The sequence below is a fragment of the Apteryx mantelli genome, chromosome 4 (assembly GCF_036417845.1).
Source record: "Apteryx mantelli isolate bAptMan1 chromosome 4, bAptMan1.hap1, whole genome shotgun sequence".
NCBI classification, from domain to species: Eukaryota; Metazoa; Chordata; class Aves; order Apterygiformes; family Apterygidae; genus Apteryx; species Apteryx mantelli.
In genome coordinates, this window is record NC_089981.1 from 90655654 (window position 1) to 90677423 (window position 21770).

Here is a 21770-nt window from a genome sequence, read left to right on the forward strand (position 1 = left end):
ATTAAAATTCACTAAAACTTGGCATTGTTGATCTTCTGAGCATTTCTAAAGATTCAGCAACAGCTAGGAGAAGAAGGAAAATAATGAAAGCATTGCAAGAGTACACCTTCATTTGTTGCTGTCTCACATTCCCATCAGTGTGTAGCACACAAAACTGTCTCCAGGAGTTCCCACCACAATCACTGAGCTCAGCAATTAGGGCAAACACAAACTAAATCATTTCCAGCAGCCTTTCAGATTGTTAAAATTGAATAAAGGATGATGAACAAGTGTATACACAGGATACAATTTAAACAGTCATATTCCATCTGTCAAGGACACAGTGGAAAATAATTCCGTGGCTGTATAGAACAATCTAAATATGTATGGAAGCAGATCAAAATATTCAGCACTCAGACAGCAAAAGACAACAGCTGTTTCTCTAACTAGCAAAGAGAATAACAAGATTTTTTTTTTTTCTTAAGAAAAGCCATTCAGCTGAAACAGAAATATTCTGTGACCCAAGGAGTGGGAATGTATGCACACAGCGGGAAGCAGGCAACATGCTCAACAGAGATGTTCACTTGTGAGGACCACAGTGGGCACCACTGACGCTCCAGAATCAGCAGATCTCCAGCTGTCTGTTTCAGGTAAAACTGCAAACTCTGTTCCAGTTCTGGCCTGCTGCAGGGTAGGTGGGATTTCCTTTATAAGATCTTGCAACTTCCAGAGTGGAGATGACATGAAACAACACAGGTGTGTAGAGCTGAATTGCATACGAATTGCACAGGGAGAAGCTAGCTGCTAGCACACCCATTTCTTCCAGTGGCTCCCACCCCGGGGCTGTCCAGAAGCCAAAAGGAAGCGCTCACACTGGGCAAAGCATCATAGTCAGTGTCCCTACAGGCACGGCAGTGTGTTGTTTCCAGGGACCATGAGGCTTGCAACATGGGTACAGGCCATCCGCGCTGTAGAGGTGCAGTGAAGCTGGTCCGGTGACTGTAAGAACCGTAGCATACAGCTTTCTCTTCAGGCAGGAAGAATTTACTTTGCATGTGCAGATTAAATGCTAGATTACAGAATATCCTGCCATGTAGAATTGGCTCAAGTATGTCAAAATTGGGATAACTGGCTGTTCCCATTAGTCATTTGTTCCAGTGATAAATTGTCTTTCCTTTAAATTCATGTTTTATTACTAGTGCAAACATCCTGTGGCAGATTTCAGCACTGGTTTCTTCTCAGTCTGACACAGCTGGAGTAGCAAAATCTTTCAAACCAGTTATTTTCATCCCAAAGGACTGTCAAGATTACTTGCAGCATCTTCTGGGTTCTGTTTTAATAAAGAGGAACCTGAGTTCTATAAATCTCTCATCCCAGATCTGCAAAAATACATGCCTTATGGTCACTTTTGGGGTTCTCCTCTGGAGTATTCTTCCACTCCCTCCTTTAAGATGGATGGAGTAACACCAAACAAGACCATCCACATCTACTTTGTTTTATGTAGACCTAGAAATCATCTTTGCACTCCTCTTTTCTTTCTTCCCCTTTATAGCTCACAAACATTTTATATTTCCATCACAGGTATCACAACCTCAGGAGGACTTTAGGGGCTCACACCGTATCTCTGCATTCTCTCCCAGGATAACGCAGCCCAGAAGATGACAGAGGTGCTATGCACATGGCGCACCTCGTTGAACGTTGCCAGCTGCAGAGCCGCAGTCCGTCTATGAGGAGACTCCACCAGGCATCGTGCCAAATCCAGCTGTAGGAACCGGGTGAGACCTGGAGGGCAGCACCATACGTGTGGGTTACACTTGCCAGCTGAGGTCAGCATGACCTGCTGCCTGCCCAGGCCAGAGAGAGGTCCTCCAGCACAGGCTGAGGAGATCTCAGGGTGTCTGGGGTAGTGAACACACAGTTCCCTTGTCTCCCCACCCTTTACAGGCAGAGAGGCCAGGAGCACAGTCCCAGCAGCATTCGCCAATACATCCAGAAAGGCTGCAGTTCATAGGTAGGGAACGCCTGTGGTTTCTGTGTCCACGCTCTGCCGATGCCTCATCTTCCAAACATTTTACCCACAAGGCCAACAGAAGCCTCCTTGCGCAAGGGATGGTGAAGGCAGTTTGCTAGGGATGTACAGAAGGCTGCCAGCATCCCAAATGTGCCCTGGGAGAGGATCAGTGGTAATATTTGCAGACTTCCGCACCGACATGGAAAATTCCCTGGCCTGGATCTCAAATACTGACAAGGTAGGACACCTTCACTTCACCTGACATCTCCCAGGCCAGAGACACATGCTATGTCTCACTCTCCCTCACTGGACAATGCGGTCCAGCCGCTTCACCCACTGTCACAGTCCAGACTGTGGACTGATGTGAAATCGGTGTGCTGCTTTCCCACGGCGGAGCACTGTGCCTGGATTCTCAGAAGGAAATGTCTCATTCCTGGAAAGGACTTTGGCCTCCCCGGTGCCTGGCAGGAGCCCCAGCCCCTCAGGGCTCTCACATGCAAACATCAGTGGCTGGACCATGCATGGACACGTCTGAGCAAGAGCAGGCAATCAGGCACCAGTCTGCCTCTGGAGTCCCCAGCAGTCCTCGGAGCTCCCCACCAGCACACACCCCGGCACGGATCCTCACATTGCCAGAATTCAGGCACATGCCTCTTGCCACTGCTCCTGACACGGGGCGGGACATAACCATGGGAGCATAGCAGCCTGGGGAGGCTGGGCCAGTGAAGCTGGATCGTAGGAGAGCCTGATCCCAGAGCTGCAATATTAGATCAGCAGGGACAAGACATCTACTGCATGGTGTGTCACATCACTCGAATGACAGCAGCGAAAGTGGGAGGGGGTGGGGTTGGACATTTTAGGCATTACTATAGAGTCAGCATGGGGATATCACCTTCTCTGTGGGCTTCCTTCTGGCAAGGGGGATGCAGGAGCAGTTCCTGAGAGAGCTGAGTTGCACGTGGTCAGCAGCGGGGGACTTCCCATCGGGCAGTGATGTGGCTGGCAGCACAGGGTGTGGATGAGCAAGAATGGCTGAAGGGTGTCCAGGAAAAGCAGGGGTGAATGTACGAGGCGGTCTGCAGAGCTGATGGGACCTGCCATGAGCTCTCAGAGCATCTCTGAGGTCTCTCAGTCTCTCTGCAGTGCTGGTAGGTCCTGACTTCTCACCCTAACAGGATAATACTTGGAGGAAAAAGGGGAAAGGACCAAAGAACATATTTTTCTTTTCTGTGCCTTTTTTCTCTTGAATGCCATCACATATGCTTCATAACCTGTACGGGTGGGCAGTCACGGAAACATTTCACGTGAATTGAATTAGCACTGACCTCTGAGCTGGTAGGAAGGCGTTGCAGGTTGCACACAAGGGCAGACACAGCTCCTTCCCCTGCTCAGGACAAGCGTGCCTGGCACAGTGTCCTTGGGGCATGCAGCCTTAGGGACCTACTCCAAGGTGCTCCGCCGGGGAGACACAGTACTGGTATTGCTGAAAATGATGTGGCTGCAAATACGGAGAGCAGAACGGAGAAGGAGGTGGGTATGAGACACCTGTTGGTTGTCTCAGTGCGTCTGTGAGAGCTGACACTTCTCAGTTCGGGCACATGGATGCACCCACGGACAACGGGTATCTGCAGTTTTGCTGCGCTCAGAGGGTAGATGACACCTGAGATAACATTACCCATCCGCTTTTAGCCAGCTGAATTGTACGGGCTGTCCCCACTCGCAGTCTCCAGAGCACCCTCTCGCTGGGGATATCGAGCGCGTGGCGCAGGTGTTCAGCGCACGCTCTGCTGCAAGACGTGCCGTTGCAGGCAGCTGGGGAGAGGGATCGCCGGAGCAGAGGCACTGGCTCCCGCAGGGCTTTCGGCTGGCAGCGATCCCCCTTCGCTGGGGCTGCTGGGCAGGTGTGGGGTACTGCCGGGTCCAGGGTCATCTTGCTGTTGCGGCTGCGGACCTGGGCTCAGTCCTAGCACGTCTGTTGACACTGACTCTTCATTTTGGGGGGAGTTATAAAAAAGTGAAACCGATCCCCCTCCTTCTCCCAGCTCTTCACTTTGATAGTTTTAATGGTTTGTTCTAAATGCTTTAAAAGTTGTCAGAAATATGACAGGAAAATCATCAAGTCTGATACTTTCTCTCAAGCAGTTTTTGTTTCCCGCGAATAGAAACTTTTGGCACAAAATAAAACAGAACTCAAACAAAAAGCAAGACTGTAAAATGACAAGCTGTCACCACAGCATGCCAAAGAACTTGGTATATTTTGCATGAACTTGCTGTATTTTGCAGAGAAGCTGGCAGCCTAAGACTATCTTTTGCATCAAACCATTTAGCATCTCCCAGCAAAGCTGCAAGAAGGTCATTTGATTGGGAACCACTGAAAGAACTGAATTTTGTGTTTCCCTTTTCTGGATGCAACTGCTGTCTGCTATTATCTCCAGCATTAATTGCCTATAATGCTAAAACTCCGGCCTAGTCACGTTGTGAAACAAGAGGGGGAGGAAGAAGGAGCATGGACGTCTTTGCTCCAAACAGCTGACGAGCAACAGGTGATGATGAGCAGCAAGGCGAGCTGGCGAGCAACGAGTGCAGCTGGTGTAAGAGGCCACAGCCGGGCTCTCCCGCTGCTCGGCTGCAGAGCAGGGTATGGGCTGTATGGGAGTCTGGTCTTTGTAGCAGCATGGTGGGTATGTGGCTGCTCTTGGGACCTGCTGGCGTTTTAGCAAGCCTGCCTCTGGTCCCGAACTAAAGGCAGGAGGGGAAAGAGGCAAGGCTCTTTCCAAATAATGTTTTGAAGGGAAAAGAGCTGTGAGCTGTGATCCTGAGAGTGTAGGATAAGGAAAGATCCCTTTTCTCCTGGGACTTTGATGATCCCAGTCAGACCGGCTGAAGCCTTACTGGGAATACCAATGTGAAAGGCAATGTGGTCCTACTGGTGTGGATTTTGGGAATACTAATGCCAGCAGAGGAAAGAGATGGTTCTTTCTAGGTGACATGGGTTATGAAATAGCAGATCTATTGATTCTGGTGCTTAACCTGCCACTTTGAATTCCCCTAGTACCAAATCTCACCAATTTCACCATTTTTGAAAAGTTTTTGTGTGAAGGGTCTGCATGTGACAGCCTAGCTACTATGTAGTAGGGGCTAAAATGAAGAATGAAATGGACAGATGCATGATGGATGAATGTGATAGAAGGGGAGGAGGCAGCAAAGCTTGCTCTAGAGGGAAATATACCTCACAAATCTGTTAGTTTTGGGAAAGAGCCAACACCTGAGGATAAGGGGATCCAACTGGTGAAGAGTTTCAAAATCCTTTTGGAAATCCAAATACAGGGAACTTCACCAGAAACTAAGGAAATCCCTTGAGGGATTAGTAGATGATTGATAGAAAGCAAAACAGGAGTAAATACTCTGCTTTCATACTGGAGGCAGGTTACTATGGAAAATGAAAAGGGTCTGTGCTGGCACTCTGCTTTCAACATATTCAGAGATAATTAGGAAGGGGAATGAACAGGATTGTGCTGAAAACCCCAAATCATCCAGAACAGTCAGAGACTAAGTTTCTGAAACTTTCCATAATTGGGATTTCATGACAGTGATGGAGAACTAAATATGAAAGGAAATTCAGGGTTGATAAATACAAAGTAATTCCAATAGAGAAAACCAGCTATAGGGAGATGATGTTAGGCTCTTAATGTTACCACTCATAAGATTTATTATTATTATTGTTGTTGTTGTTGTTGTGGGTATTATTTGGAAAATTACTGGTTTAATACTTAGTGTAGTTTAAAAAAATGCAAATAAAATTCAGAATTACTGGAACAAGGAATAAAAAGCAAACCAGAAAGTATGATTATACCTCTGCATAAATTCAAAGGGTGCCTATAGCTTGAATACTCTGCAAACTTCTGGTTCTCTGCCATTCAAAAGTGATGTTGTAGATATGAAAAAGATATAGGAAAGAGTAACAAGAATGATCAAAGGTATGAAATCCTTTCTGTAGGAGAAGGCATTAAGTAAATGATTCCTTCTTCTGGAAAAGAAGCAATTGAGGAAAGAATACAGAGGACTAAAATCATGAATGACACATGGAAGGTAATTAGGAAGCAATTATTCATTTTTTCACAGTATGGGAAGTGGGGAATGCTAAATGAAATTATCAAGTTTAAAGTTAATTGAAGTTGGTTTTCCATAATTTTATTGAATGCTTTGTGGAACTCATTGCCCTGGGAAGTTGTGGATACCAAAAATTATAGGTGAGCTCAAGAAAACGGATGGAATTATGGAAGAAAAACGCATCAAGGGCTGTAAGGTACACATTTACCACTTCTGGTTTAGCGCATGCCAAGCTGAAGCTTCCTAGAAGGTAGCAGACACGCAGGGGGAAGCATTTGTATATGCACTCCCTGCTCACGTATCCTACCCATGAGGGTTGCTTCTGGCCACTGGTGGAGAAGGGCACTGGAAGTGATGTACTCAGTCTGACCCAGTCTGGTTCTGTCAGAGCCCATCCCCAAGTGGGATGCAGTGAGTAAAGTAGTCCTGACAGCAGTTCATAAAGCCTTAGGCCTTGACAAACAGATGTTGTGGGGTCAGCACTACTTGTAATTCCAGCCCTTTTGGCTAAGTATCTTGGCCTGCACATGCATCGTTTCTAGCCATTGTCAAGAATGATCCCCTTCAATATGGAGGAAAAAAACATCATTTGCACAACGGAGAAATCTATTCCTCTGGCCAGCGGTAAGGAACAGGGCACACTTACGCTCTGGGGCTTTAAGGGTTTTGTTTAAAAGTGTGATAGAAAAGTGCTTTTTCACTAGCAAAAGATTTTCTTTGTTGAGATATTAGAAGCTACACAGCTGAAAAGTGCTTTGTGTGTCTTAGTTTTATGGGGCAAGAAAGAGGAGTACCAGTCTTTGGTTCGGAGATATACATTTTAAATCTTTCAGCTCTGTCCTATAGATTGTCATACATATTTTCTCGTGTTAAGGAACTACTACTTCGAAAAAAGCTCAAGAATGGAAAAGAATTGGACTATCAGTGATATATGTGTTGCTTCACATATTTAACAATCTGTAATTTGCATTTGGGTCAGTGTGTGAATTCTAATCCGTAGATGAATAAACTTCACAAACGAAGTCAATTGAAAATGAAAGTGAAATGAAGTTAATTGCTGAAACATTCTTTAGTGCTGCTAAAATTAAGGCTCTGGTCTTGCAGAAAATACACATTCTCACAAAACTAAACCTTTCAAAATGTAGCTGCCAGCTAACATCCCCGTGGTCACGTATGACATGATCCCCAACCAACCGTGATTCCTCCCGATCCAGGTCATAGACAATGTTTGGATGGGTGAAGGGGCACACGCAAAAGTAGACGTGACGGCTGGAGCCGTTCCGAACGGAGAGAGTCCCTGGGGCATTTTGGGTGATGTGGTGGCTGACCCTGGAGCAGATCCTGACCCTTCATGGGTGAAGGAAAGAGCTCCCAGCTGGCTCACAGAGCAAACCCTAATGTTTGAATGCCTTGAACGTCTAATTCCTGATCGGGTGAAGTGAGCCATTTCCTGCTATTCCTGGTATTCACTGTGAGAATGGCCTTGCAGTTGCACCTCCCCTTGCCAGATCTCCTGCACAGTGGCTTAAGCGGCTTGTTGTTAACTTGCCATTCACTTCAAATATATTTATTCTTAAGTACGTCATTTGCTTTGCACTACAGCTCTCAAAGTCTGTGTTCGACCCAATTTCTTTCAGCTGAGATCTGAAGGGCAAATCTGTTTCTCAATTCATGTAATCCTGTGTCTCTTTCAAGATTTTTTTGTAAAAGTCAGCAGTAACAAATAATGACACTATGGCACAGAACTGTGCAGACTGATCCCTAGCTGTTACTTCAAAGCCAAGCTACGTCACATTTCATTAGCCTGCTCTCAGAGTCTTCACATACTTCCAGGGTGTGTGTGTGGTGGGGTTTTTTGTTTTTTGGGTTTTTTTTAATCTTAAAATCTTAATAATGCACTCGGTCCTTTGTTCATAGCTCATATTTAATGTTTATAAAAAAAAAGAAAAAAAAAAACCTGCATGCACCAGGGTTATTGGCAGTCAGGAATATGAAGAAAGGGCAAAAGTGAAATGCAAAGCCCTGGTCGGTTCAGCAGTTGATCAGGACCTCTCCCTGGTGTACAGCTCTCTTTAGTCAACTCCTTTTTTCCAGAAACTGTTTGGTGGGGTTTTTTTGTTTTTTTGTTTTTTTTAATACACAGATATTCCTTACCATACCTTAAGTCTTGTTTCCATATCTTAAATCTTGTTTCTATATTTGCTTCTGTAAAAGTTTCCCATATAGTACCTTGCTTCTTACCAGGATAAGTCAGGATTGTAACTGGTCATATGATAGCTCTGCAAAATGTGACACAGAGCCACCTGTATTAGATTATTATACTTAGTAAATAAGAAATGTTCTTTATTCTTACCGTTTTGGACACAAATTTGTGTTTTCATAATTTCTGAAAATTGAATATTCTGCCTTAACTCATGTTTCAATTTCTTTTCAAGACTTCTCCATCCTTTCTTCCTCCTCTGCTTGAAATCCTGATGAATCTCTTGTATGTTTAAAGGAACCTGATGTTTTCTTTCACAGGCTCTTTTTCAAACTTGCTCTTGCAGCGACATCTGTCGTGGGGCTTAATTTGATGTCGCCATTGTCCTTCTCACTGACTCAGCTGAATAGTCAGAAAACAAAAAACCCTCAGTTATCTGCTTCCTATTGTTTACTTACGTACTTTCTAAGAGAGATCATTCCAGTGCAGCCTTGGCTCCCCTGCGTGTTTTCAATAAGCTGTACTTTACCCCTAGCACTTTCTTAGCTTACACGTAAGCAGTCCACGCACCAGAGCAAGGCTCACGCCAACATGTTCTTTAAGTCTCTCCCGATGCCCTGCCCTGCCACGGGGCTCGGTACTCGCACGGACCTCTTGCTCACCATGCGCCCGCTGAGCGTGCGCTCTGTCCCACCATCCAGGGCATCAGTGAAGACGTCGAGCAGTGCTGCCCCAGGATGCTGGAGATCACCCCGCACAAACGCCTGAGCCTGACGTAAGCGGCCTCACGGGATCCAGTTCAAACCTGCTGCTGGTAGTGGATCCTGCTGCTTGTGCTAATGCTACTCCCAAAAATGGAGAGATTTATGTAACAATTTCAGGATAACAAGTAGAGTATAAATGTCTGTCTGAGAAACCGCTAGGTAGCAATTCAACAGTGGTTAATTAAAGACACGGTTGCTTGTTCTATAGAGTAATCCAAGCTTGGGGGGGGGGGGATGCTCCCAGCTCCCCCACACACCCCCATCTGGTGCCAGTTACAAGCAGTCTGCATTCCTGTGTTTTACACTCCAAAAGGGAGGACGTCAAGACTTTGAGATAAAGCCTACTTGGGCGCCAGGACATTGAGAAACAAAAACCTCCTCTCACCGCGGGGGCAGCGTTAATTGCTGTGCTCAGGACTGTCTCCTCCTCACCAGGACCTTGAGAGGTAACACCTGCTCTCACAGCTGGGGCAGTGTTAATCATTGCAGACTGGAATTAACTCCTTCTTAGCCCAGCTATGGGATCTCTCCTTGGGACCTCCACTGCAAGAGTAAAGCAGTCATCTGCAGTCACTCAAACTCCTTTCTTCAGTGCTGAAGAGCGTGCGAGGCAGCTAGCCTGCCCTGGGGGGTGTTCGGCCACCCCCACCCCACCCCACGGCCGTGGGAGCGATGGTCATAGCAAGGATGGAGGAGAGTTGAGCCCTGCAGCAGCCAAGAGCCGGGGACTGCGACTGGGTGAGGGGAACTGCAACCGGCCTGGCGACTCCACCTCCACCTTCCCCTGGAGGGTACGAGCAGGTCAGACCCTCAACCTTCCCCTGGAGGGTAGGAGCAGGTCAGACCCTCAACCTTCCCCTGGAGGGTATGAGCAGGTTGCCCCGGAGCCGTCCTGGGCTCTTCGCGGGTGGCAGCGGGTCTGCCAGCTCGGGGAACCCCTCGGGACGGGGACACCCTCCCACAGTTACCTCCCTGGGGCTGAGGGTACCTTGGCCGCTGAGGCAACGCGTGCGTGAGATCAGCCAGAACTGGTTTGCCCAGTGCATTCGTTTGGGTGGTTAGTTAGTATAAATTAGCTATCCTTTTCTGTCTACTGAGTAGTTACCGTCAGCATAACTTTTAGTGCAGCTGGAAATAAGTGTTCTAGTTGAGCTACGTTTCTGTTGGTAAGAATTGCTGCTTTGCACCGTTGTAACTCGTGCAGTAAATCCTGATCTTTGAGACGAGTTGTGGAGTCCTGCAGTAAATCTCCTCTCCCTCCTCCCCTCCCTCGCGCCACGCGAAACCCGCACGGTCCGGGACTGTAAGGCAGTCGGTCGTCCCGCAACAAAGCTGATAAAAGCGCTTCCCACTGGGTAATGCTATATTCAGCAGTATCATTAAATATCAGTGCTAACGTCAACAGTAATTTTTACAAGAATTTCCTGTAAGCCTTTGAAAGTGTATGCATTTAAAATAATAGAAAATGAGGTAGTTATAACAGGATTATGGTGTGCACTGAGTCTAGATTATCAGTTTTAGTTACATAAAACACCCTGCACTGATTTTATATATGTATTTGCAGTTAACAAAGTATGAAAAAGGGTGAAAAATAAGATTCCTTGATTTGTTGTCCCAAATAAATTCCACCGTAATGATGTTCCTAGGGAGGAGTTCATTTTGCATGAGCTTTCGTTTTTCCTCTGACCAGTGCTGTGAGGATGACTTGTGACTGAGTTTGTGGTGTTGCTGCTGGAGTATTTTGTGTCAGATTAATTGCAATTAGGCAGCTATGCAGAAATTCCGTGAGGAACAGATTGACAACAGGGTGGGACGGAGGGGTTGTCTTATTTCTACGCTGTGTCTTGGTGAATACTGCAAATGTGAAAACTTGCACTGGTGCAATGGCTTCTTGTGTTTACCTACAAGCAGGCCAATGTGAGTTTGCACTGTCTGTAGCAGAAGGACCCCAAATACAGAGACCAAATTCTGCACCTCCTCCGAGGATGGGATGCAGCCACGTGCGTCTGTGTCAGCAACCCGGGGAGGGAAGGGCAAAACGCTCAGAGCCTGGGAGATTAATGCACACAAATTTGTATGCCTCATTTCTCTCTGAATTTAATACCGGGCATGATTAAACACTGAAATCAACTTCAGAGAGAAGTGCTAGATTCTTTATTTCTTGATGTCTTCAAATTAGAAAATAATTATGTTTAACCAAGGACATCTTCCAGAAATACAAACACAGGAGTAACAAAGTTTAAATCTAAGGGACCTGTATAATGATAGAGACCAAACAAGATACTGTAATTGTTGTTTCAGAATTTGCTCCAAATTAATTGCTTTCTGAAGCATTATACAAGAGCTGTTCATGGCTACATGAGTATTTCACTTAAAGTAACCATTCAGGAACTTTTGTGTATGAAAAATGCAGTATATTATTCCCTGCATTTGTTCTCTGCATGCTGAAAATATGCAAAAATAACCAAGTAAATATATTAGAGTAACTTAAAAATGCAACCTGAGGAAATGTACTATCAGACTTAAGAAATGCAGCCGGACAGTTCAGGTTTGTAAGTACCATTATGCAGGTTAGAGCACAAACGCAGAGCAGACCCTGGGCTCTCGCACGCTGCTGCGTTACGGCAGTGGCTTTAGCTTTTGCTCTTACTGGGCGGAATGGGAAGAAGGAGGCCCCGACACTAACAGCAGCTCTAGTTTCCGTCCCCTGGATAACAGAAAAATGCGACTGCAGGAAGGGGCTGAGGGAAATAAATAGTAAAAAGAAATGTCTTTTGACCCCATTTCTACACAACCTAGAGCCACGTTTGCTGACGCAGCAGAGGCGCTGCTCAGCCAGGCGCGGGCAGCTCCCGCGGGCTGTGACCGCTGCCGGAGCTGCTGTGGGAGCACACGGGCGTCTGCTGGCCGCCCGGGGACCGCTGTCCTCTCCCGCAGTATGAATTAGTTCTTCACACTTCAGCCTTAATTTAATGTGGATTTGGGCCCAGACTTTCAATTATTTGTAGCATTTCCACAGTTCTGACATCAGCAGTTGCTCACGGCATCAAGTCCAGTTAGCTGGGGACTATTTGTAAAGATTTTTATGAAAGCAGTTGCAAAGGGGTCTTTTAGCAAAGAGAACTATATCTTGGAAGCCAGTGACTCCAGCCCCACGGAAATGAGCTGGGTGATAATTAAGGCCTTACAAATGGGAGGCTATGGAATGAAAATAATATTATGTCAATTTGTCCATGCTAACATCTCTCTCATATGGTGAAATACAGAACAGTGGAGAATTTGGTATGAATTTAGGAACTGTTTATGATGCGTTTTATCTATACGATGTCATTCTTTTCCTAACCAGTACATACCCTGTATATGTTACTCATATTACCAGAAACTATTTTCTATATAGTTTGGACAGATTTTTAAAACAGTTTTGTGACTAATTTTCATATTCTCACATCGAAGATTGTGGGATGAAAAGTGTCTTTTGAAAATGTATCATTGTACATTTTATAACTTAAAAATGAACAAAAAAAAACAGAATAGCAGCATACTACAGATTGCAAGTATTTAATTACTCCTTTGATAGTGGTACAAGATCAAGAGGATGCAAATTATTCATGGAAGATTTTAGTCTGCTAGTTACGAGAATTTTTCAGAATATCAGAGCAGTAAAGTGTCAGATCATCCTGTGAAATGAAGCAGTGAACCGAGAATTTAAATGGCTTTACACTTTTATAAAGGCATGATCCTTGAGTTAGAAAATAAAATGGGTTATATAAGATTTGGAGTGATTAATTTTCTGGTAGTTTTAGGTATGGACTGGAATAAGCAATAGTTATGGTCTGTGTTGCACCATCTTGTAATACAGTTAATCAACTTTAGTCATAGGCTTCAGGACTCCTGTTTGCGGTGTGGAGATGCCAGGAGTGATCCTCCTTTCCTAAGGCATGGCGTGTCTTTGGACTTCTGTGCTTGTTTCACCTCCTGTTGAAGTGTCTGTGGTAGCTGCTGCAAATTAAAGTTACTCTTTTATTAACCATGTAGCAGAAACCCATGTGGCTAAGCCACATTCATGAATACCCTTTTCTTTTCAAAGTATTTTTCTCCCCAGGGCTTATAAGAGCAAATACTTGGATTAAAACAAGTTGGCATGTTCTGTCTTTGCGCTTTTTTTTTTCTTCTTCTTTCCAGCTCTTCAGTAATGTCAGTTTTTGCTAAAAAGGTTTACTATGGAATATCTCCTTCCAGATTAGACAATATAATAACGTCCTGCTCATTTATGTATTTCAGTGTAATGGGCATGCCCAAAAAACGCTTCATGGACTGTGCGGTGCTGCACACGTGTGCATGCACACACCCTGCTGCTGGTGTAGTTGTAGGACAACGGCACAGAAATGCCCTCCTGGGTCCCGCCAGTGATCTGCCCGTTAGACCTGTCCAGTCTAGTGGGCATACCCTTGCCTGGTCCTCTTGGACCTGCTGTCCGTAAATTCCCATATCCCATTTCTGAACCTGCTGACGCACCTGCCTCCCCCACCTCTTGGGGCAGGGCGTCCCAGGAGCTCACCACCTGCTACGTAAAGCGCTTTTTTCCTGCTTTAAACAGCGCCGGTAGCTCCCAGGAGTGCCCCTCACAAGTTCTGTGGGATGTTGGGGATAACAGTTCTGCATTCGCTTTACCCGCTGCCTTCATGACTGATCACGACTACATCTCTGAAAGCTGTCTGGGAGAGGAAACAAATGTTCCTTTTATTATCTGGCCTGATAATTTTATCCGGAGTGTCCTGTAGAAATGATAGCTGGTGACTGTCCAGTGTCTTCATGACCAAGAAGAGGAAGCAGCAGGAGACAGCCGGGGCTGCAGGCAGCTCCGGGCACAGCACAGCTGGTTGGCACGCAGAGGCGTAGGTGGCGGCTGTGCTTCTTGGCTGGGGCTTTTTGAACACCCGTTTTGGCATTCACTGAGGAGAGCAGGCACGTTTGCACTAAATCACTTCGCTGCAGTCACGAGTTTGTTTAGGTAGATAATAAATGGCCAACTACGGATCAGCAACTAAAAATAAACCACTTGTTTTTAAATATCTCTGGGTAGGGAGTCAGTAATTAAATTGCATTTTAAATTACACCCTTGTTAAGTTAGCTCCTGGAGCTGCCCTCGCCATGCGCTGCGCCGGCAGCAGGGCTGGCGCGGGAGGACGCGTGTCCCCCGCCACCGGCATCCCCTGTGCCACGTGCGCCTGTCCCACCCACGCGCCTCCGCCCGACCCGCGTGGCCCTGGGTCCCGCTCCGTCCGGGCTGCAGGTCGGCCGGGGATGGGGCTCGGAGCAAGCCGGGAGCGCGTCCCTCTGCCCGCCGGCTCCTGCCAGCGGCCCCCGGCTGCAGCCACGGGCGGTGGCACGGGGACGCGTCCTCACGCCTGCCTGTCCCCGGAGCTGCTCCAGGCTTCGGCGCTTCCCGCCTCATCCAGACCCCGGCGCAGGTTCCGGCACCGGCGAGTCTCGGTCCAGCGCCTTCTACAGGCCGAAGCCGGGTGAAATCAGGTCACCTGTGGCGTGAGCGGCAACACACAGAGCTTGCGCTGACGGCTGGACTCCAGGCTCCGTAGGGACTTTTCCAGGGATTCTCCCCCGTCAGAAACATGTATGCATAAAAATACATCCGAATTGGGGCAACTGGGTTTTAACTGTAGCTCTGTTTTTTCTGCAGCTCTTCATAGAAGGTTGAAATCTAGGCCCCAAGTTTAGATTTTTATTTATTTATTTATTTATTTTTCAGCTCTTATCTCTGAAATATTAGTTCTTCTAGAGTGGGCTACATCCCTAATCTCTAAGTACTTGGATGCAAATACTGCAGTTTATTGCTAGTGTTTCTTCTTGGCCGAAACATAAATTAGCGGCACACACCCGGAAAGAGGTAAATTTTGCCTTGCAAGGCACCGAATGTCTTGCAAACCTGAGGGAGATCTCCGGGTATGTCGGTGCGAGGGAGCAAGGGAGGAATATTCAGCACTGAGCAGTCCCTAGGGAAGACAGGAAAGTCTTGTGCACTGCGGGAGGGTCTCCAGGCACAGACCAAGCACTGGACGCCCCGTTTCTGGGCACTGCATGTGCCCTGCTCGCACACAGCACTGCGGAGCAGGTGCACAGGGGACTTATCCTTTGCCATGGCGCATCGAGGTGACGGTTTTCGGCAGTTCACGCACGGCAAGTACACCAGTCACAGGCGCTAAGGATGTCACGACTCATCCCATGAACTTGTAGGCTGGGATAATCCAGCCTCGTCACAGTGCCGAGCACCCAGGAGCTCCGCGTGCGTCATCCCTCGCGGCTCGTGGCCGCGCACCACCAGTGACCACCCAGCCGGACGCTGCCAGGCTGCCCCAAAACCCAGCTGGCAAAGCAGAGCTCTGTCACCCGGCCCCGCCAGGCGTCCGTCCACAGCTGGCCAGAAGAAAACGTGTCAATGCACAGGCTGCACAGGTGTGTGTCAGCATGCACGGGCTGCATAGGTGTGTGTCAGTGCACACCGCACAGGTGTGTGTCAGCGTGCACAGGCTGCACAGGTGTGTGTCAGCATGCACAGGCTGCACAGGTGTGTGACAGCATGCACAGGCGTGTGTCAGCGTGCACAGGTTGCACAGGTGTGGGTCAGTGCACACTGCACAGGTGTGTGTCAGCATGCACAGGCTGCACAGGCATGTGTCAGTGCACACTGCACAGGTGTGTGTCAGCGTGCACAGGCTGCACAGGTGTGTGTCAGTGCACACTGCACAGGTGTGTGTCAGCATGCACAGGCTGCACAGGTGTGTGACAGCATGCACAGGCGTGTGTCAGCGTGCACAGGTTGCACAGGTGTGGGTCAGTGCACACTGCACAGGTGTGTGTCAACATGCACAGGCGTGTGTCAGCACACACCGTCTGTACAGGTGTGTGTCGGTGCATTTCCCAAAGTTGTCAAAGGTCACAAAAAATATCTAGTATCACTTGTACAAACCAGCAGAAGTTAAAGATGTTCTGATTAACTGCTTTCCAAGAAAAAAGCACTCCATCGAGGCCTGACTGGGATGGCGTTTAGTAAACAGGAGGAAGATATGAGTGTGTGTAGAAAGGCTGATTCTGGTATGCTGAAAACTGGACATAAATGAAGGGGGAAAAAAATACCAACATTAGTGCTGTCATAAAGACTGTCAAATACAGTTTCTTTTATGAAAAATCTCTGCTTTAAATGCAAAATGAATACAGGGTGAATGAATACATTGCCAAAGTGAAATCCTTTTTAATGCTTTATATTTCAAATACACATTAACTATTTTCTGTTTCACTTCCTATACTAAAATCACACCACAATTTGTAATGATGCTTGTTGCCATGGAATTGAGCTGACCAAGATCAATGTAGTCAAAACTCAAACCATGTTTAACACAGCAGTGTCAGAGCTGTGTTCATTTTTTGAACCTCAGGGCCCAGCTGTGCTATCAAAATTAACACAGCACCTCTCTCCTTAAAGCAGGAGATGCCAAGTTCTCTCTGGCACTTATCTTTTTACAGAATAAACAAAATCAATTGTTTTGTGTCTCTCTCAGAATTATTCAGTACTTAGGGGCAAATTCTTACTTGTCTATATTTATGCAGTGCTTGTCACAACTTGACAAAAACTCTTATTAATGGATTTACTTCCTGACTACTGTGATTTTTTGGTAAGGAAGGAGTAAGATGCTCTTAAAAGTCCTTCAGAATACTGACAAGATGCAACCCTAGCTAAACATCATGATGCAACTCTCAGCAACAGATTCGGTGACAGATCGGTAGTTACTGAGGTTTAGGACTGCCTGACAAAACAACTTAAAAGGAAACAAAACTCTGAAACACCCAGAGCCTGTGTGCTGGAGGGCAACGTACGTGGAGGCCACAGCCAGTGCTACGTGCATTCAGAACTGATAGCGCTAGGAGGGGAGAAATGAACGCTGGATGAAGAAAAACAGTCTCTGGCTGCCATCAAGTCTGGTGAGACTTTTTTTTTTCATCCATCAGCATGTGCAAAGAAATATCCTTTACCCTCGCACAAGACAATTGTCAGTGAAGAACAGTCTGACTTTCTGCTTATTCAGATATTGGTTTGCTGCACCAGTCTTTGGCTACTTACCCATTTCTTTTGGCTACAGCATGCTGTATGAGCAGATTTCTTCCAACAGCCCTTAAGTTCCCATTCAGCGACTGATTTTATGTAACTTGCGCTTGTATCAGCTCACCAGCGGGTGTTTTCTTTACTGCGTCGGATATAGCATGTTTTATTCGCAGAAAATACTCCGAACATTTCAGAGTTAGCTCTTAGGTTAGCTCCTAGCACAGCTGCTCTTCGCTTGCTTTCGCCGTCTCTGTTCAGGCGTTGTGCTGTGGGAGGAATAAGGAGACTGTGTTCCCTGGATCCAGAGGGATCGTTTCCCTTCCTAAGGCTCCTGCGTCCCAGCCTGGCGGTCTGTTCTGCCGCACCGCGTCCCACGACTGGATGCGTGGGGCTTAGACGCACGTCGCACCAAACTGCCAGGTCTGGCCAGCTTTTCCTGTCGTTCACCCGCACCCCGTCCCTCAAAGGCCGTTTGCTACGGCTCCCCGTACCGCCGTGCCCAGTCGCGCCGCCAGCCAGGCCTGCAGCCTTTCTGGCCGTGATGGGTTTTAATTCTCCGCCCGCGAGGAAGCCGACCCCGTTATTGAGCACTGCTCCCCAGCAGCACCGCCGGCCGCACGAGGTGCATCCCCGGCCACGGCCGCGAGAGCAGCCCGGCGTGTCCCCACGCACATCGCTGCAGCTCTGCCGCAGCAGGTCTCTCCCAGGTGAACGCTGCAGGAGCTGCCTGGCCACCTTCCTGGGGTCTGAGTCACAGCGCAGGCAGGATCTGGTCCAGGCTTTCCCTTCCTGCCCGAATACGGTCCTGCAGATCCCAGGCAACATGACAGGATAGTCAGATTACAAGCTCTTCACCAGCTGTGGCTGATGAAGCAGGTTGAGGCTCTCGCTCGCTGAGGTCCCTTTTGGGAAAGGGGCTTCCACTTGTCCTGCAGTGATGGAACAGCCTGGGACTGCTGGAGGTCTCTGGTCCGACTCCCCTCTCAAAGCAGGGCTGACTTTGAAATGAGATCTGGTTGCTCAGGGCCTTGTTCAGTCTAGCTTTGAACATCTCCAAGGATAGAGATGCCAAGCCTCTCTGAGACCCTGTCTCAGTGTTTCAGGGTGAAAAAATGTTTCCTAATTTTTCTAATAGGAATTTCCTGTGTTCCAACTTGTGCTGTCATTGTGCACCTCTGAGAAGAGTCTGGATCTCCTCACTTGGACTTCACACTGTTAATCACAACTTTTGAGCCTGGCTGTCCAGCCACTTTTCCACTCTCCTTAACATTTGCTTGTGTAGTCCATAGCTCATCAGTCTGGCTGCCAGGATACTATGCAATACTATGACAAAACTCTTGCTAAGGCCAAGGTAAAGAAGAGCATGGCCCTCCCCCTCTCACACAGAAAGCCATCCTTTTGTAGAAGGCAATTGGGTTGATCAGGCACCACGTGCACTTGTTAAATCCCTGTTGGCTGCTCCCAGGACCCCTCCTTGACCTTCACATGCTTGGATCTGCTTTCCAGCAGGATTTTCTCCATCACCTTCTCAGGCTCTGAGGTGAGGCTGAGCAGCCCACAGGTCCCCAGATTAGTTGGACCAGAAGATAGTACAACAGGCTGGAGAGGTGGGTGGAGAGGAACCTCATGAAGGTCAACAAAGGCAAGTGCAGGGTCCTGCACCTGGGGAGGAATAACCCCATGCACCAGTACAGGTTGGGGGTTGACCTGCTGGAGAGCAGCTCTGCGGAGAAGGACCTGGGAGTGCTGGTGGACACCAAGTTAAGCATGAGGCAGCAATGTGCCCTTGTGGCCAAGAAGGCCAATGGTGTCCTGGGGTGCATGAGGAAGAGTGTTGCCAGCAGGTCGAGGGAGGTGATCCTGCCCCTCTACTCAGCCCTGGTGAGGCCACATCTGGAGTACTGCGTCCAGTTCTGGGCTCCCCAGTGCAAGAGGGATGTGGCACTACTGGAGCAAGTCCAGCGAAGGGCTACAAAGATGATTAGGGGACTGGAGCATCTCTCATGTGAGGAAAGGCTGAGAGAGCTGGGACTGTTTAGCTTGGAGAAGAGAAGGCTGAGAGGAGATCTTATCAATGTGTACAAGTATCTGAAGGGAGGGTGTCAAGAGGATGGAGCCAGACTCTTCTCAGTGGTGCCCAGCGACAGGACAAGAGGCAACGGGCACAAACTGAAACACAGGAAGTTCCGTCTGAACATGAGGAAAAACTTCTTTACTATGAGGATGCATTTATTTGCCTCAATTTCCTTACCATTTTCTGGTGGTCTCTGAAAACAGGCCAGAGTCCTTTAAAGGCTGTAGGATTCCCAATGCTACTCAGGATCTTCCTCTGAATGATCCACATCCTCTCTCTTCTGTAGCGAGCTGGGCTGCTCCACAGTTAAAACACCTCTCGGAGAGCACAGATCTCGGTTTTCTTTCTTGCACTGCAGCTCCTGTGTGTGTGCACACATTTCCATTCAGCACCAGCATCGTTGCCTGATTTCTTTGATGTGCTACCAGAGAAAGCTCCAGTGCTGTGAAACCCAGCCCCTTGCAGAGAAGTTGGAGAAACCAGCTTGCTCCAGGCTTCATCGATCTCCCTTATTCTGTCCGAGAAAGGCCTGTTCGCTAGGTGACAGTCCTCAACAAATGCCTCTTTCAAAGACAGGCTGGTAGATGCTCTTTTCCTTGGTACAAGAGCATGGCAGCACGAAAGGCAGTCATCAGACGTAGTAATGCAAGCCGTTTGTCAAATCGAACTGGAATTCATAGTTTGTACATGAGGCAGACTCTCTCGAAGCATCACAAACTACTAGCAACAAGTTGTTTACTACTAGCAAACAGTCGCTGTGCCTGCTCACATGGTCCGGGAAGCTGAACGGTACTCACAGTCCTGCACCTCATTGCTGCTGCAATTAGCTTCCAGGAAAAGCCTTGTAGGTATCACCGGGGTGGATACATCAGCAACCGTATAATTAGACCAGAAGAAAGGAAACAGCAAGGAAAAGAGCATGACCGTTCACGTGGCAGGCAGGTAGGGGCAAGAACTAAAGCAGGAGCCACATCTGCTCTGGGCTTTCAGGAGGATGTCAGGTAGCTGGCGCAACGCCCGGGCAACGACAGAGCTGCCTGCAGACACGGGCCTGCTGGAAGAAGGTTTTCTGCATTCCCACTGACTTCCCTCCACCTCCCTTTGCCCTATTTCTCAGTATACAAGAAAGAAATAAAGGTTAAAAAATTATTGGCGTAGACAAATATATCATTGCAATACTTAATCCTAGACAATCAGCTCCTTTTTACTGAAAATAAAATGCCGACTAATCATGATATCCAGGTTTCCCATGGACATTTGCACAGGATAACTGTCTGTGTATCTTTAATTAATAGCTATGTTTCATTTCTGCAAAACTATTAAACATCGAGGCGTGTTTGTTCTAAGCACTGTTTTGTGAAGGCAGCGTGATAAACAGGCTGTGATACGTTTAGTACCCTTCCGTAGCAAAGAAAGGGCACCAAGTCAGGAATAAATCTGCCTTTTGCTTCTTTTCTACAGTAACATAATATCATTTGGCAGACATATATTAGGGCCTAAACATAGCCAGAGAAAGCGTTGTTCTTACTCAGCGTCAAGGAAAAAACAACACAGAACTGCTGATGGGTGAATAACGAGGCTATTCCAGCCGGTGTGCGCTGACGTTTTGCAGACCTGCGGTTGTGAGTCCAGAAAGCATCGGTACCTCCTTCATCCTTCTGGGTGTTTTTCATTTCAATACCTTTTTAGCTCATTGCATTTTCCTTCATGTGCGGTAAAGCCAACGCTGATAAGGAATCCTGGCGCTTGCTTCGGTCGCTGCCGCCTGTCCCCACGGTGGAGCTGACCTCGGAGCGCGTCCGGGAGCAGGAGCGCCGCGGCAGCACCCTCCGCCGCGGGGTGCGCGGGGGGCGAAGGGGGCACCAGCCGCGTCCCGGGCTGCTGCGGGCGCCATCCCACGGGACGGGGACGGCAACGGGGCATCGGTGCCCAGCGCCCACCAGGCCCGACCGCAAGGCCGCAGCTGCTGGTGGCAGGCGGCAGCAGCAGCATCTCGGCCCCGCTGCGCCGCGACGGGGGGATGAGACGCTGCTGGCGCCGGGCAGGACGCCTCCGCCAGAAGGAAAGCTGCCGTGCGGGGGGAAGCCCGGCAGCGCGCAGCTCCCTGTGGCCCGTTCGCGCCTCCCGGCTCCGATCCCCCCGGCGCCAGCGCAACGTGCCCGCGCTCTGCCCGCGGCTGCGCTCCCCTCCACGCCAGCCCCCGCGCCGAGCGGCTCCCGCTGCAGATCCGCCACCGATGCCCACCCGTCTCACTCCTGAGCAGCGTCCTCCGAGCGGCTCCCGCTGCAGATCCGCCACCAATGCCCACCCGTCTCACTCCCGAGCAGCGTCCTCGTGATTTCTTCCCTGCCGCTTCTCCTGCTTGGGAAGAGCTCCCCACCAGCCCCGGATGCCGCTGCAGCATCCTCCGGGAGACCAGATTAAGGGGTCGCATGAAAACTTTTTCTCATTTTTCGACCGTAAAGCACAGTGTATAACCTAAATTTCATTTGAATAGTTTTACTGTTACATAAAGG

At 48.2% G+C, this 21770-nt stretch overlaps 1 long non-coding RNA gene across 2 annotated transcripts; it reads right to left on the bottom strand.

Moving 5' to 3' along the window:
• Positions 1 to 12620: 12620 nt before the first annotated feature.
• Positions 12621 to 21687, bottom strand: LOC106492286 (uncharacterized). 2 transcript variants are annotated; one of them, XR_001293967.2, is made up of 4 exons: positions 21563 to 21687; positions 17199 to 17446; positions 16050 to 16186; positions 12621 to 13063 (listed from the first exon to the last, which is right to left on the bottom strand). It is a non-coding gene; the product is annotated as an uncharacterized lncRNA (long non-coding RNA). The 2 variants fall into 2 exon arrangements; XR_001293968.2 differs by having other exon boundaries at positions 21499 to 21687.
• Between the last annotated feature and the right edge of the window lie 83 nt (positions 21688 to 21770).